Source organism: Sander vitreus, chromosome 18 (genome assembly GCF_031162955.1).
Source record: "Sander vitreus isolate 19-12246 chromosome 18, sanVit1, whole genome shotgun sequence".
Lineage (NCBI taxonomy): Eukaryota > Metazoa > Chordata > Actinopteri > Perciformes > Percidae > Sander > Sander vitreus.
In genome coordinates, this window is record NC_135872.1 from 28,221,323 (window position 1) to 28,239,328 (window position 18,006).

At 40.6% G+C, this 18,006-nt stretch overlaps 1 pseudogene; it reads left to right on the plus strand.

Moving 5' to 3' along the window:
* Nucleotides 1-17,160: 17,160 nt before the first annotated feature.
* LOC144533717 (gamma-crystallin M2 pseudogene) lies at nucleotides 17,161-17,709 on the plus strand (annotated as a pseudogene).
* Nucleotides 17,710-18,006: the final 297 nt, after the last annotated feature.

An 18,006-nucleotide genomic window follows, 5' to 3' on the forward strand; every position in this document is an offset into this window, starting at 1 on the left:
CATATTATGAAATATAAAACTATGCAAGTCTTTAGTTCAGAGATCTATCAAATGTAATAGTAATAACCTAAATAACCATTCTACAACCAAAACCATTTGGAAAGCCATAACATGGGTGTAAATATTCACATTTCATTGATATTTGATTGCTTTTGAGATCTCACATATAAAAATGACAGCAAAAGAATACAAGCAGAATAGACCCATCTTTTTATAACTTAGTCTCCTGGCTCTGAGTGCTTTTCACAGTGACACTTTGCAGTTTGGGGGAGATCCAAAGCAATCCCCAGAGGAAATGAGTGTTTTTGCAGGCGTTTTATTAGAATGTCAAAAGTAAGTGGATGGTGGGAGTGAAATTGGAAAATGCCATGTAACAGCTGTCCAACTAAAGCTTCTTGATGGTCCATTCATCATTCATCAATTTCAAAAGTGTACTGTATATCTTCCAGTGGTGCTAAAGAGGAGGCAATGTTTTTTTTTTTTAGAGATTTCTCTTGTGAGTCTTTGCTTTTTTTTTTCTTTTTTTTTCACCACCTCAATACAGGAAGTGAGTGTTTTCTGTGGGGATAAATGGAATGCCAGAAGAAAAGAACAAACCCCAACTTGAAAATCCCTCACACCAAGACAACCCATGGAAGAATTCAGAACTCTACTTTTCCAAGGAGGAGGGTGAGAAGAGGGCTAATCTTTCAGGCAACATCACCCCCCTGCTCAGCTGGAAAGGAATGCACCCTTTCACAAGCTGAATTGAGGGCATGCCTGGCATGGAAATAATAGGGGAAGAAGTCACAATTTCCCAGATTCTGGGGGTGGGGTGTGGGTAAGGGGGAGCTTAAACTGGAGCAGCTCAAGTCTTTTTTAGCCCCTTTCCAATGAGAAGATGTGGTACACTTCCATGGCACGTTAGAGATGTTGGTTACTCCAGCCTGGTTCTTTGGAGATACACAACTTGGGACTTGGTTTTTGTAGCATACGTACACACAGTGAGGTTGTTGTTCTTGTAAGGGCTGTGCATTTTTTAGGTGAACTTGTAACCATAAAGTAAAAGAAATTAGGGACACAGACAATTGTATTAAATCAATCTCTGTTTAAACATTAACCTACAGTGTACACAAGACGCAGATTCAGACGCAGGGCTACCTGCGGCTCTGCAAAGTTTATTATGGGGAATTCCTAAATATATATTGAATATATCTATACATATTCTTTGTAAATCTAAACAATCGTTAAACAATCATTCCCCGAAAGAATCAAGCAGGCCTGCCTTATTGCATGATCCAAACTGTCTTCAAAACTTGCCATTTCAGTGTGCTTGCTAGCTCCAAGGTTGTTGTTGTTTATCGTAGAGAAGAGATTTGAGAATTCAACAAACAAAGCCTGACATCCGGCACGTTCTTGACCTCGGTATTTTTAAAACCCAGTGTACGGCCATGTGTCAACCCATTCGAGTTCCCGACTCGTCAAATACTAACGCTTGGTCAGTGGCTCTCAGCGTCGGACATCGATGCAAAAATCACCCTTTAGCTTATGTATGGAACGCACCGGGCAGAGCAGCCGCTGTAAGATGACGTATTATTAAGACCGACAATGGTAGCGAGTAGTATGAAATATCTAAACAGGTTGGGGTGGTGCGTCGAAAGATTACGCCAAAGGGCTACCCAGAGCGAGATGCTAAAGGAGACTTATTGTGTCAGTAACGAACGCCAAAGGCACCTGAACAAGCGTTGGTTTTTGACCCGCTGGGAGTGACAATATGTTACACGTGTGTATTGTTTGAAAAATATGAAACTAGCCTTTAAACTTTTAGACATGTCCTGCTAGGTTCTTTGTATTCTGTCTTTGCCAGAGAGCATGTGTAGCCTGGGAAATGAAACCCACATCTGCATTTCTGTGGTTTTGTAAGGAGTGAGCTCTGCCAGTCTGACTGTGCCACACATGGCCCTGTCCCTTCTGGAAACACTGTCGGTGCTCAGCATTCTTTGTGGCTGATTCCACACTAAATGTGCTTGTTTTTCCAACACAGACACAATGTGTAGAGCACATACAGTGAGAACAGAGCCATATATTTACTCTGTATGAAAAACCCTGTATTCAGTGACATGGAGCTTCACCAATAAGGTAATGTTGCCTATTCAAATTATGAGCTCATCCAGTTCTATTCTCGTGCTTTCTTCAATCATAAGGCAACACGTGGGAGGAAACTTGAATCTTACCTCTGTAATTACCCAGGAAGTTTTTTTTCTGCAAATAGACAAAAAAGTAGGCATAATCATAGTATTATATCCTCTTTTCCAACCAGTGTTTGGCTGCTTATTGTGCCACATCGACAGTTGCCACATATTTTCCATTTGCAAGTCAGCAAACAATTACATCTTAGTTGAAAAGCTATTTCAGGTTTAAAAAGGCTATGAAGTAAAGAAAGTGTATCAGCAGAACATGACAGAAAAATCAAAAGCTGCATATTCTTAATTTGAAAATAAATCAAGCAGGGTCGTTGTAGCAACTTCACTCACACACTTTAGAATCTGAAGTAAAACAAGTGCAGACAAACGTACAAACATTTCTACTTGTTCTACTTGATTTGTCCCTTCATTCTGGTGGCAGAGAGAGAGTACCATCTCTGTCTTAAAACGTAGCCTACATGAGGGTGATGGCAGCAGTGCACCAAGAGCTGCAGTGGACATTTCCTGCACACTCAGCATCTTGGATGAATAGCTGTTCCTCCTGCTCTTTGCACTGCCTATTAAAAGCTCTTGGTGCATATCTGCTTCACATCAGGATGTGGGGATGTAATTACAGTTACCAAGTGAAGGATGAGGAACACAACCGTTTTCTTTCCACTGCCCCCCCCGCCCCCCCACCACCACCACTGGGTTGCCAGGTTTTGCCATTGAAAGATTAGGCATTTTTTGCACTAACCACAACAAACTCCAGCTCATGTCCCTTCAGCGTTCAACAGTGTTTTTTATGAAACAGAGCTGAAACATGCCAGGTCATTCATGTTTTAAATCCATTAATCTGCTTTGCCAAATTGTTTTGGAGAATACTTTCTGTCTGGATTAAAAAAAAAATTCCAATCCAGGATAGAGCTGTCACTTTTTCAACAACTTCAATCTGGTCTGTATCGACGATGTTGTATTTACGGGATAGTTCCGCTGGAGGTTCCGCCGGGTGTCCCTCATTTTCGGCCGGATGTCCGTCCCCTTCCTCTTTCTTTGTGTTGGCGTTCAGAATACTTTGTGTAATCTCTGTGGATTTCTGAGGACTATGGTTAACTGCTCCTCAGATCTCTGCAGGGTAAATCCAGACAGCTAGCTAGACTATCTGTCCAATCGGAGTTTTCTGTTGCACGACTAAAACTACTTTTGAACGTCCACGTTCCACCAAAACAAGTTTGCAGCGCTGTGGAGGAAGGTCTGGCAATGCGAGACAAACTTCAAACTAACATGTAATTCAGCCTAACTTGTGAGTCTGGGATGCAATGAGCTGTGACTAAGCATGCACGTCAATCCATCAATGGTTGGAGAGAGAGTCTTATCCTTCAGTATAGTCTTTACATTTTCCCATTTGGTGTCATACAGTGGCGTGTGGGTCAAAGTATGTAGCTTAAAGCTATAGTGCGTAGTTTCTGTCGCCCCCATGAGAAATTCTAAGTAATGACAACAACACTGTCGGTGCATCCACATGAAACAAACCTTCCGTGATTGCGCTTCATCCCAACCCCTCCTCCATACAGTTGCTAGTAGCCAAGGAGGACACGGAGGATTAAAAAAACATGATGCGTGGCCGGGTTGGATCAGTTGGAAGAGCAGGCACACATTTACATAGAGGTTTATGCCTCGACGCAGAGGTCCAGGGTTCGAGTCCGACCTGTGGTAATTTCCTGTATGTCTTCCCCCTCTCTCTCTCCCCTTTCTCACCTAGCTGTCCTGTCCATTAAAGGCAGAAAAGCCCCAAAAAATAATCTTAAAAAAAAATACATGATGGACTCTTCAGAAGAGGTAATTATCTTCACTCGAGTTCATTTGGCAATGGCTTGAATGTAACGGACGTTCATTAATATCAAAACGTTATGCACTAAAGCTTTAATATACATACAAAATACATGGTTAGAGAATGGCCTCAATGTTTAAAACACTTGGTTAAAGTTAGGTGGTTATGGCGTTGAAAAACAAGTATTAACGGTTGGATTGTGATGTATTATATGCCCATCCACCAACTCCACCTCTTCACCCTTACTTTGTGCTGCTCTACATAAAGATTACATTACTTCATACACTGGCACTGAATGCTGACAATAGACATAAATGCTGAGCTACAGGACTGTCCATGGAAATCCAAGGGTTACTTCCTGTTCATGGAGCTTCCCATTCTCTTTGTGCATTGCATTGTGCAAGAAAAAAAAGTGTACATCAATAGCCCACTCATGCTGACCTTTTACAGTATACTTGATTTTTCTATGTGAACACAGTCACTCAAAAGGATTCATCCTCAGGGAGCACGAATATAGAGAGCACATTCCATGAATGTCAGACTGTTACTTTATGAGATACTTCACCTCTATGCAGTGTGCAAGTGTTAGGAATAATCCTATAAAATATATAATATAATAACTCATCAACATTGCCACATGGGTGGACATGCATTCCTTTGTGCATACGTGCTTGTGTGCATGTGCATACCCTTGCAAACAATACCTCTTGTGTGATGAGCTGTACCAGCTGAAGGGAGGGGGGGTCACACATGCACAGTAGATGCTTATCTCATCCACGAGCTGAAGCTGTGACAGGAACATGACACACAGATAGCTGAATCCACTGGGAGCTTCGCGGGTTCAAGACTCTACTATTCCCAATTAGTTTTCCTGGATGGTTCAAAAACATTTAAATTGAGATTGTGTAACTTCAATAAAAAATAACACATCCATCCCCTTACAAATGGAAAGTTGAAACCAAAAGCAATACAATGCTCCGTTGATCAATTCAGTATACTCAGGGGTGGTGCTTCTTCTGCTTTTGACCAGCTTATGGTGGCTAATGTTGGCAAACTATATAGAGAGATATTGCTGTGTAACATTACTGAGACAATTTGCATGAAGTATCTTGAATCTTTAATTTGTATTCTTTTCACAGAAAAAAGCCATCCAAGTGGACAGGCCTTCTCTCACACTTTGGAGGCAACATGTGCTGACCTGTGACATCATAGTGCAACTCTTCCCCTGACCTCCGAGGGGTCAACCTGCATTCACGACACAATGTGACTGTCAACACTCATTCATCGGCCTGAGGAGAGGAGGGCCACATAATCAGCGCCGCCGTCACTGAGCGATGTCATTAGGAACGGCTGGCTGAGCTTCTATGGTGGATCCCTGCTGCCGCTGCTGCGTTGTGACCTCTGTGAACGCCAGGCCCCGAGAGCGCTCAACGTGTTAGCGCTCGACTGCATGCTGCCACGCTGGCTGGACCAATTTGTTCTGTAGCAGCGATATTGGGGTCAGCAATCTCGCTGCACCTTTACATCACAGGCTGATGATGATGAAAATGTAGTCGGACACGTGAAGAGTCCACCATTAGTGATTCATGTCTTAACGCTATAGCGCGTAGTTTCTGCAGCCCCCATGAGGCATTCTAAGTAATGACAACAAAACTGCGCTGTCGGCGCGTCCACATAATTAGCTTTGTAGCAACTCATTTGGCAATGCCTTGAATGTAACGGACGTTCATTAATATCAAAAAGTTACGCACTAAAGCTTTAAAGTGCTAATATTGTGCTTTTTCCCTTTCCTTTATTGTGTTATATATCTTTTTGGTGCATGTTATAGGTTTACAAAGTGAAAAAGCCCAAAGTTCATCCCAAAGGGACTTACCATCTCCAACAGAAAACACCACCAGCCACCAGCCTTTACTTCAGAGACAAACGTGGTCACTTTGGAACACACGTTATAATGCATGTGCATACTCTGCTTCTGACTGGCTAGTAGTCCTTACCTAGGTACTGTCAGGGCACGCCCTCATACTCTGCTTCTGACTGGCTAGTAGTCCTTACCTAGGTACTGTCAGGGCACGCCCTCATACTCTGCTTCTGACTGGCTAGTAGTCCTTAGTACTGTCAGGGCACACCCTCATACTCTGCTTCTGACTGGCTAGTAGTCCTTACCTAGGTACTGTCAGGGCACACCCTCATACTCTGCTTCTGACTGGCTAGTAGTCCTTACCTAGGTACTGTCAGGGCACGCCCTCATACTCTGCTTCTGACTGGCTAGTAGTCCTTACCTAGGTACTGTCAGGGCACGCCCTCATACTCTGCTTCTGACTGGCTAGTAGTCCTTACCTAGGTACTGTCAGGGCACGCCCTCATACTCTGCTTCTGACTGGCTAGTAGTCCTTACCTAGGTACTGTCAGGGCACGCCCTCATACTCTGCTTCTGACTGGCTAGTAGTCCTTACCTAGGTACTGTCAGGGCACGCCCTCATACTCTGCTTCTGACTGGCTAGTAGTCCTTACCTAGCTACTGTCAGGGCACGCCGTCATACTCTGCTTCTGACTGGCTAGTAGTACTTACCTAGGTACTGCACATGTATGACTCACAACAAAGATGTAACAGAAGTGAGATGTCTCACTTCTGTTACATCAGATAATGATGTAAAGTAAATAATACTTTTTCAGCACTTTCAACTACTTCTGCTTTCATTCTTAAACTTCAGTCAACACTCCAACTGGTTCTGCTAGTTTTGCAGTGCAGCATCACACAAAATGACAAGTCTATACGTACATGTATAAGGTTGAAGAAGACTCTTTGACAATATTTACCTGTTAAAGCTGTCGGGCATACAGTATGCTTCAAATGATATTTCAAACTTCTTCAGCACATACACTTCACACTTCAAGGGATACTAAAAAGAGCTTTCAGTGCTCATACTTCAGCTGACACTTCCACAGACATATTTGACCCTCCTGTTGTCCTCGGGTCAAATTTGACCCATTTTCAGAAAGTTTCTATATCAGAAATGTCATCAAAAGAAATAACGTGTGTATGGTTCCGTATAACGCTCTTCACAAGTAAAATAAATGATCAGCTCACTACTTTCATTGAATTTAGGTGTTTTAGTCAATTTTATAGCATTTGAATTTTTTTATAAAAGAATGTCAGAAAAAGCGCAGAAAAAAATCAACAAAAACATCAGAAAAAGTGACAAAAAACTTGGAAAAAAGTGACTAAAACGTCAAAACATTTCCAAAACATCGGGAAAAGCGACAAAAGTGTCAAAAACAACGACCAAAACAAGTTTACATTTTTACACAGAAAAGTAAAGTTGCACGGTAGACGGGAAGACAACACAAGGGTGGAAGTGTCAGCCTCACTACTTTCAGGATGTCCACACACACTTCCAGTTCTTCTGTCTCACTCACACTTCTACTGCCATTTCAGTTGAAGCTCTTTCAGCATTAACACGTAAACTGAGACTTCAGCTGCTTTCAGGACTTCTTTTTTAACAAAATAATCTTAACTCAAGGTCCACTCAATTGTTGTGGTTTTTTGGAGCTTTCAACTGTATGTCGCGGCCTTCATCAATATTTAGAATTGTTCAGTTGTCATGGAGAATGGCTGTTTGTCTACATGAAAACTAACTACATAAAAAGTAGCAGCGATATAAGGGCGAGCTATCTGGCTTAGGGTTGCAAAGGGGCGGAAATTTTCCAGTAAATTTCCGGAAACTTTCCAAGGAAAGTTAAGCTGGGGAATTTTGGAAACATTCCAATTTGGAAACTTTCATGGGAATTAATGGAAATTATGGGAATTAATGGGAATTTACAGGAATTAACTGGAAATGTTGGTTAATTCATACAAACTCCATCTTATACAAACATAAATATAAACAAACTAGAAATGATCTGTGCAGTGGGTGTGGCCTCAATAACCCTGCAGTAGGCTAAGTAGTAGCCCAAACCATTGACCTTTATCTTAACATATGAAGGTAGCTAGCATGCTGCCTTTGATTTACTATGGTTATGGTTATATGCGTGCTAAGCTAACCATCAGCGCTGTCTATTGTTTCCAGTTGGCAAGTATGTAGTAGCCTATGCTGATTACTGCGTGCGTGCATGTCATTGACAAATATAGGAAGTTGCATTAAATCAGGTTATTTTAACAAAAATGATGCTGCAAGACTACAACTACAACAGCTGCAACTACATTTAAGTTCCCTGTTATAGACTAACAGTATTATGACAAGCAATATTAACAATATCCAGATTATTTCCATTCATTCCCGTTAATTCCCATATATTCCCGTTAATTCCAATGGAAAGTTTCCAACTTTGAAAATTCCCGGAATTTTACAACCCTAATCTGGCTGCACTTTTACATCACAGAATGAGACACAAACATGTAGTCAGACATATGTGATGTGAAGAGTCCACCATTAGGGATTCATGCCTTTATGCAGATACAGCAACGTGATGAAGAAAGAAATACGAGCATTAGTGCAGCTTTAAAATGAGCATTAAAATTTCAATAATGCAGCGAATGGCTCTCTACTTGTGCAAGGGAGTCATTTGCAGTCAGAATATAGCCTCCGCTGACGCACCTTAACATAGTTAATAATGGTGTCTGCTTGCACTGTATGGTGGAACTCTCTTTTCTTTATATTACATTCAGGAGTGTAATATATCTCTCTGCTAGAGCACAGGGCTAACGCTCATTTAATCAATGCAGTTGTTAATGTAGTTAGGATAAATGTGCAGTCATTCGTTAGATTTTCTATCACGCAAAATGCCTACTGACCATTATGATTATCACTAGTCTCGCATTGCCAGACCTTCTAGTCCAGACAGCATTCCTGGATGGGAGAATAACATGCTCTGGCTTATTGACACTTTAACACTGTTGTCCTCGGGTCAAATTTGACCCGTTTTCAAAGTTGTTTTTTTTAACAGAAATATGGGTTTCTTTCAAGCAAATTGCCCAAAAATAACATGGATGCATGGATGATCCGATACGATACAATACGATACGATACAATACAATACGATACGATACAACTTTTATTGTCAGCCAGGGCATCCCTGGGTAGCTCATATAAGAAAGAGGGCAAAGACATACATACAGACATACATAAAATGAATAACACCAAAGGACATACATCAAACATTACCACAAATGACATAAACACACAAGTAAGGAAACAAAGCATCCATGTATGACAACAGAAAATGACATGAATGTACACACAGACAAGATCTTAAGAGACTCGTAACCCTGAATAAATATTGCACTGGATTTAATGTAGCTGGTTTAACAATAGGATAGATTGATGTATGAAAGAGTTTTTAAGTCTGTTGCGATGGAAAGAATGAATCATCTAATTGTCCTTATGTGCACTCATAGAAACAGTTGGCTGCATACAGCAGAGGAGCATTATTGCTACTGGATAGTCAGTGGAGACATATGTATGCCCAACGTTGTTCGCAGGTCAAATTAATGATTACCTTCATCAGATTTTTGGTGTTTTATTCAGTTGTCTAGCATTTAAAAAAAAAAAAAAATGTAAATAGTTTCAAAACAGTATCCTTAGTAAACTTCGACATACCAGTCTGTGATCCACTCAACATCCTCTGATCTTACCCATTAGTCAAAATAATTCAGAATTTCTGCTTTTTTCACTAAAAAACAAGCTATAATGTTACATGAATTAGGTTTATTAACCACAAATAAAAAAGCATTTAAAAAAAAAAAAAAGAGTCAAAGCGCACAAAAAACTCCTTTTAGGACTTCCATTTTTAACTGCCATTTAAGCATGTTTTTAAACTGCATTTTTCTTAGCAGCAAACACATTTTCTTCAGAAAGTTCATCTTTTTCTGCTGTATTTATGTGTTCATTTATTTTCATACACAGGTCACTCGGCAGTGGAAGCTTTATGCATACTGCTTCTGATAATGCAGAGTAGGTGTCTAAAAATGGAAACAGCATGGTTGAACCAAAGGTACATGAATGCAATTACAACTAAGTTTTTGAGTGCCGCATAACACAAAAATACTAGTCCAAACAAAACAACTCCCCCTTACAAATTAAAAACGAAAAAAATGTAATTAAGCAACCGGTTTACATTAAATGTACAATAAAAAGTAACCTTCACAATTGTGACCTACATGTTAAGCTGAATTAATAAGCGACAGGTGTTTTTTGAATGATGCCCCTCAAAGTGATTTATGTCCTTTTAAAGCAGCACTATGTAACTTTTCCCGCTTCGGTCCCCCTACAGGTTGTCTCATTGGAACTACAGCTCGCCCGTGAGCTGTAGTTCCTTCCATTTCACAAGCATTTCACAAAAGTGCTTGTTTTGTTGCTGACAGGCTCAGATTAAAAGTGTCTGACAACATTATGGAAAAGATTTCTAAGGAGGCCGACCTTTCTGTTAAAGAGTAAGATCCTTTTTTAAACACAAAAACATTCGCTAAATTGCGTTTGCTAAACCCACCAGACTCCATGTAAATAAACAGTAATTTTAGAATAGTAAAATACACTTCATTCAAAGTTGACAGAAACAAAATAAAACTATGAAAAGCCGTTTTGGGTTGTCTTTTCACTTTTCCAACCATCACAACTCTAGTTTTGGTTGACATAAACACATAGTTTACCGATTTACCGAAAATATGTTGGCTCTATACACGCTAAAAGTATTGCTTTTTTAAATGTAGTCTGGTGGTGTTTAGCGCTTGCAACCTCAGAGCTGTTTCTGGTTGAACAGAAAGTCTTAAAGAGGTTTTCAAAGGTCTGTCTCTGTAGGGATCCTTTCCATAATATTATCAGACAGAATAATAATCTGAGCCTGTCAGTGGCAAAAACAGAACTTTTAGTGGACGCTAACTGACGATGCACATTTACCCCATAGGGTTACATAACAGCCTGGTCTGTGGCTGCGGTTTACAGCGTTCATGTTTAATACTGGACCAATTTCAAAGATTGTTGTTCCTATCAGTCACTTACACACAAAAACATAGGAAAATAGGATCTAGGTTGAAAAAAAACAGTAGTTACGCTTTAAACAGAAGCAAATTCTTGTTCCAATATAGAATTACCTCTTGAGTATTGTACCCTTAGCTACTCCATATTTTATCAAACCTATGAATTGTACATTAAATGTACAAATAAAAACATAACAATTGTGACCTACTTTTAAGTTTCATGTTTAGCTGAATTGATTCTGAAAGTACAAAAATAAGCATTTAGAGGAAGTGCTTTCGCTGCATTTAACTTCCTTGTTTTTGCACAACATGATCAGTAGTCAAGACATTTATAGACAACTCTCTATAACATAACTTTTTAGCTCCCAACTCCCCTTCCTTTTAGGCTTTATATAACCACACGTGCAATATGAACACGAGCGCTCATATCTGCTTCCTGTACATCACTTAAATGTAGAATTTGAAGTTTCCAGTTTAACATTAACAGCTGTTGACTGAAGTGAACTGTGGGAGATGGAGTAGACATTGCTGGTTTGTAGCTTAAAGAACAGCAGGCAGACTGCTGTGGCTGGCCGGGCTGCTCTCCAGCTGTGTGCACTGTAATGAGCAGCAATTACTCTGTATGACAAGTTAACATCGAGTCCCCTGCCACCGCTGCTGCACTGTGTCCGTTTAGCCTGAGAAAGCAACATGTGAGTCAGACACTTCTTATCAGAGCTTAGTTAATCAGTGAACCGATCCTAAACAGCTGTGCTGCTCAACTTTCTTGGCTCCTGGCCTTAAAATCCACACTTTGGTTTAGGGATTTGATTTTTCACATGCAAGCTAGTTTCACGTGGTTGTTTTCCTATTGCAAATATTTGTAATTTTAAAGTGGTAATGTGTCTTTTCAGCAGTTGTGGAAAAAGTATTCAGATCCTTTACTTCAGTAAAAGTACTAGTACCACACCGTAAAGATACTCTGTTACGAGTAAAAGTCCTGCATGGAAAATGTTATTTAAGTAAAGTATGTAAGTATCTCTATGTAAGTCTTAAAAGTAAAAGTAGTCAATGCAGAAAAATCCTCCCGTTTTAGAAAGTGGAAACGATCCAAACAGTTCTGTCAATCAACTAAGTGTTTAATTGGGTAATCGTTTCAGCTGTAGTTGGCCTGTATATTGTTGGGTAGTTTAATTTTTAATAAAATATCGTATTTTATAAAATCTCAATGTGTAAAGTAACTAGTAACTAAAGCTGTAACAGATGAATGTAGTGGAGTAAAAGTACAATATTTCTCTCTGAAATGTAGCGGAGTAGAAGTAGAAAGTGGCATGAAAAGAAAAGACTCAAGTAAAGTACAAGTACCTCAACATTTGGACTTAAGTATAGTACTTGAGTAAATGTACTTAAGTTCCATTCTGCCACAGCTTTTCAGAATTATTCCGCAATTAAACTGTATTAACACTATTATGACAACGTTTTTCCTTAGAATGTTTGAGCTCAAAGCTGTTGCTAAACACAATTTCTGAGTTTTGGAGGAAATCTTGGAGGAAGTCCACTTTAAGCCTGTGGCCTCTTCACCCCTCCCGGTACATCTTTACGTTGTTTGTATGAGTGCAAAATCAATTCAAATTGGGAAAACACAAACCTGACTCTTAATCAGCACATGAATAGTCTGGCTATCACCAGAACAAGCTCAATCTTTTAGGATTGAACATTAGTCTGGGAGTCTGCTCTGTATTTTCTACTGCACAAGAGGCGGGATCGACGGGCATAGTTCAAATGACTCTGTACGCAACTGGACACCAACAAGTGTTACCTGATCACTGGAACAGTGTCGACCAGTTATTTCATGAGCGTCTCTAATGAGTGAACTTTTAACACGGACTTTGTGTTTTTGTCATCTTTGGTAGTGTTAATATTTTACACTGTAAGAGTTTGTTCATGGACACTGTCAATGTTAACTCATTCAAAAGTGTTGATGTAACACCTTCACAGAGGTTACCAAATAAACTCTGGGTCAGTGTTCATTTTAACTCTGAGGGTGCAAAATTTGCGATATTACAACTGATGTGGAAATCACACGGAAAGTCCCACTGGGTATAAGAAGCAATTAGGAATGCCCCGAAACTAAAGTTATGAAATAACAGAAGTGAAGTAGGACTATATTTTCCTCTGAATTGTAGTGAAGTATAAAGAAGCATCAAATGAAAATGTCACTTTTTTTTCAAAAGTCCCAGTACTTTTGTGCTACTAACTGAATCACTGTGGTTTGGAGTTTTTTTTTCACATTTGTGTGAAGCTTAGCAAAGAGTTACAACTGATGTGGAGTCTGTATTTGGTCCTGATAAAGGCGTTGTTAATTAAGTGGGTGTAGTTGCCAGACGTTTCACGGTCACAACACATGGGCCTTTGCCACGAACAGTTGCAAAGAAGTTTCACTCTGCTTCCACGCCATAGTCTTCCAAGTGGAGGTAAAGGTTCTGGAAGGCTAGGCAGTTTTTGTACAAAGTCTTCTGAGAAGTAAAACACCTCTGGGAGGTTTCCTAGCTTTCTTTCAAGTTACGGATTTTTGTTGTTTTGGGTATTCTTCCAAAGCCCGTTATTAGCCTTAAAACCCGGTCCTCCGGTTTAACTTCAGCCACCGTGTCCTCATTATTCAACTAGCTAGCAAGCTGTGCAGCAGAGCTGCGAGCGCTACGATATATTATATTCATAATATTGTTTTCGTGAATGTCAATCACCTGAAACTAAGAATCGTTTTCCTTAGCTTAGAATGAGCCCTTCATGTTGACATAGTGAGCGGGTCCTCCTCCACGGAGCCCGCCATGTTGCACTGCCATGTTGCATCGCCATGTTGCACCGCCATGTTGCACCGTCATGTTTCTACAGTAGGCCAGAACGGACAAAGCAAAGACTGGCTCTAGAGAGGGGGGTATTCCAATGGTGGACTGGGCGCCCTTCCAGTGGAGAAAACACAACGCAGTGCCCCATATTGGTGTAACTAAATCGTACACACTGGTCCTTCAGAGCCCTCCACAATCTTCAGGGGTTTTTCCTGCATAGAGGAATTTGTGGCGCCCCCCAAAGAGGTTTTAGCCAGCCCCTAAGGAGCACCAGTGCTTCAATGATAAGAATTGAGAAAAAATAGCACTTCACATTAGTGTGTTTATCAGCAATTTAGCAAACAACAGTTGAAACAGCAGAACATAAACTTGAATAGGAGTGCGTATCTCAGTTTTACCGTCCAGAGTCTGGCTGTACCGGACTCTGGATGATTTTAATGGTAGTTCAATCAGGGAGTCCCCCCCCCCCAAGGCCAATTTTGAGTTAGGAAAAACCCTGAACCTTGTTCCTTGTTTACCTTGATTTTATTGACCTGAATGTTTTTAACTAGTCACCTTGGTTTTTAATATTGCTACATTTGTTGTGCTTTTTAATTATTTATTTATTTATTAATGTTCCTAAGGTGTCCTTGGGTGTCTTGAAATGCGCCAACAAATAAAATGTATTATTATTATTATTAAATAGAGGAACACACTTAGCCATTAAGGTTTCTAATCTTCCAATCTTCAGGTTTTAGACTTACTGTAGGTATGTGATAAAGGTATCCTGTTCCCTCGTTATTCCTTCTTAATCGTAATTCTGCCACCATACACAGCACTGAACCTATAGTACAGACCTTATATTACAGTGATGCACATTCCCTTAAGCAGAAAGACAGGAATTCCTCTGATGCTCAGTCTCTTCCACACCCTATACTTTCTGTGGACAAACACCGCCGGAGAATACGAGCACTTTGTGCTGACATTTGCTGTTTGCTCAACCTGGAACAGCAGCCATGAGATGCCATAACTCAGTTTAACAACCATGTTGAGTTTAATGGAGAGGCCACACAGCAAAGTGCTGTTGGCAGTACGATAACATCAAGTGTTATGGTTTCAGTCAGCTGATTGCAACATCCCCATCCCAACATACAGCTGAGCTGCTGAGCTTTATGGGCTTCAGGGAGTCTTTATCTTCAGGAAAACATTTCTTTAAAAACATGATCAGCCTCATTTGCTGCACGTCCTGCATGAACGATGGTGTTAACGTTTTCATCCTCGCTCTCATGAGCGAGGAAGGAAAACATCTAAGCTAAAAAGCTGAAGAAAAATATAACAAAGTGGAACGCTAAGTGAAGCAACGCTGGACCCAACAAGAAGTGAAAGTGATATGGTCACAGTTTACAGTACATGAAACTGGAGTCTGTTTCAGTCACCCACAACTTCTTCTGTGTCAATGGCAGCCTTTTACATTTGTAGCTATGCACCTAGTATATTGAGTCAGCTTCTCCTAACTGGCTGCCAGTTGAATAATTCTATTTTAATAATTGACTAAAAGCATTTCTTGCAGCTCGGAAGGGACCGATAAGTATTCATCAATTGTACATTTACTTCCTTTGATCCATCCATCCATTATCTGTAACCGTGTATCCTTTACCAAGTCGCGGGGCCTTGGGCAAAACCCAGCTGACACTGGGCAAGAGGCAGGTATACCCTGGACAGGTCACTAGAGTTGGGAACTGAAACCTGGTTCCAAATAAGAACTGATTCCAAAATGCTAAGAACCGGGTAACCGTTAAAAAATAAAGTTTGGTTCTGCCTATTGGTTTCATTAAAACTACACATGGTGCTCTTTCTGGACTGGACAACTCTGCGCAAAGCATAACTTAATTTATCATTCATGCCATGTTTTACAACTCTGATTTGAGTTTTTAAAGACAAACTAATCAAAGTAAAAAGAGGAAGAACCAATTATATTTATCATTTTTTTTAAATCATCATCACACACTCGACAGTAATTTTCATTCCAAAGGCACCGTTGCTTCGTCCGCACTTAGTGCGGCCTAAGATGATTGTGATTGGTTTAAAGACATGCCAATAAACCAGAGCAGGTTTTTCTCCCATCCAGGAATGCTGTGTGGACTAGACAGACCTTCCTCCGCAGTGCTGTGGAGATAGGTCTGGCAATGCAAGACTACTTTTCCTACAACAGCTGTATTCATGCTTTTATCCCAATAATACGATGGATGGTCTTTTCCCCTTTCACAGTTTACTCAGAATACATCTCTATAATGGCAGCTGTGTGACAAATTTTTGTTTATATGAACAAAGCAGCGGTAAAAATCTGTCAATGAAAACCATGTAAACGGTTCAACAAGTGGCTTAATCAGATATCCAGACCTCCATCCTGAATCAGAGCAGAACTGAGTCTCCCATCTGTCAAACTACCAAAACAACATGTTGAAGTGGATGCCTGCAAGCCATGGCTATTCCTTCCCTGCCACTGCACACAGTAATAACCTCAGGTCAGCACTATAAAGACGGTCATATGCTTGTACTGTATAACCAGTTGGGCATAAACTGGATATGCTGAAAAACAGAGAATCAAAAAAACGGAGAATCAACTATTGGTAACACTTGTAGTGACCAAGACACATTCCCAGCAGACTCAGACACCAGCGTATGTTGTAGCTGACTGTTGTAAAATCTACGACACCCTGCAAACCTTATTTAACTTTAAAGACTAAGAAAAATCTATCTGGGCTCTTAAAAGATATTTCTTTAATTTACAAGATGACTAATTAATTTCAATTATTCTTATATAATGAAATGATATACCGTGCTATCAGTGTGTAATTAAAATACATGCGGAAACAGCCACTTGATGAATACAAAGCCCCAACAAATGAATGTTGTTTGTAACATCAGTCAATTTAGTCACTAAAATAGTCAATAAACAATTACAAATAATGTAAGTTTGTTAGAATATGGGAACCTTTCACATAAAAAAAACCCTTCACTGTTAATATTAATGGATGATCTGGCAAACTGCTAAGAATGAGACGACAGTACAAAGCCAAATTCCAAAGCAATGATTTTGTGCAGTACAGCAAATTAAGCCTTTGCAGGTGTTACAAAGGTGCTATTGTCTTGTGTTAACCCTTTGCAAAAAGGTTTTGTCTGACAGTATTCGTTGGGTCTTTTGGGGGAACAACTGTAAATGTGGGCAACCCTCAGTGCACTATGGGCTTCTATGGCATGTTGCTGGGTCAGGCTGTTTTCACAAAGGGGACCTCTGCCTGTCAGGTATAAAAAGGAAGGCTTCAAACAGGTAGACAAGCAGTTCAGCTCCAAGTGCAGCACCAGCAGCAGCAACAACATCTGGCAAAGATGACCTCCGGCAACATGATGAACAAGATTGTCTTCTACGAGGAGAGGAACTTCCAGGGACGCTCTTACGAGTGCATGAGCGACTGCCCCGACATGTCCTCCTACATGAGCCACTGCCACTCCTGCAGAGTGGAGAGGGGCTGCTTCATGGTCTATGACCGCACCAACTTCATGGGCAACCAGTACTTCATGAGGAGGGGCGAGTACGCCGACTACATGAGCATGATGGGCATGAGCGACTGCATCAGGTCCTGCCGCATGATCCCCATGCACAGAGGCTCCTACAGGATGAGGATCTACGAGAGGGACAACTTCCAGGGTCAGATGCACGAGCTGATGGAGGACTGCGACAACATCATGGACCGCTACAGCATGTCCAACTTCATGTCCTGCAACGTGATGGAGGGCCACTGGCTGATGTACGAGCAGCCCCACTTCAGAGGAAGGATGTGGTACATGAGGCCCGGAGAGTACAGGAACTTCATGAACATGGGCATGAGTGGCATGAGGTTCATGAGCATGAGGCGCATCATGGATTCCTGCTACTAGACAATGACTTATGATGGTGCAGCGATTAGTTTCGAAACAAATACTCAAAACTGAGTGACTAAGCAACTCATCTTTAGCAATATGCAATGGATGTTGACTGCAGCAAATGGGACGAAAATGATTGACAACCAGTGAACTGCACATACATACGTCTTTGACTGCGGGCTGGCTGATGAAGAGAATAAAAACAGCAATCATGAGATGACCCTAATAAAGTCTGCTTTATTAATAAAAATTCAATGTTAATTCCATTCTTTGTTCTTATTTTTTCTTCTAATTAGTTTCTTTTTTCTTCCT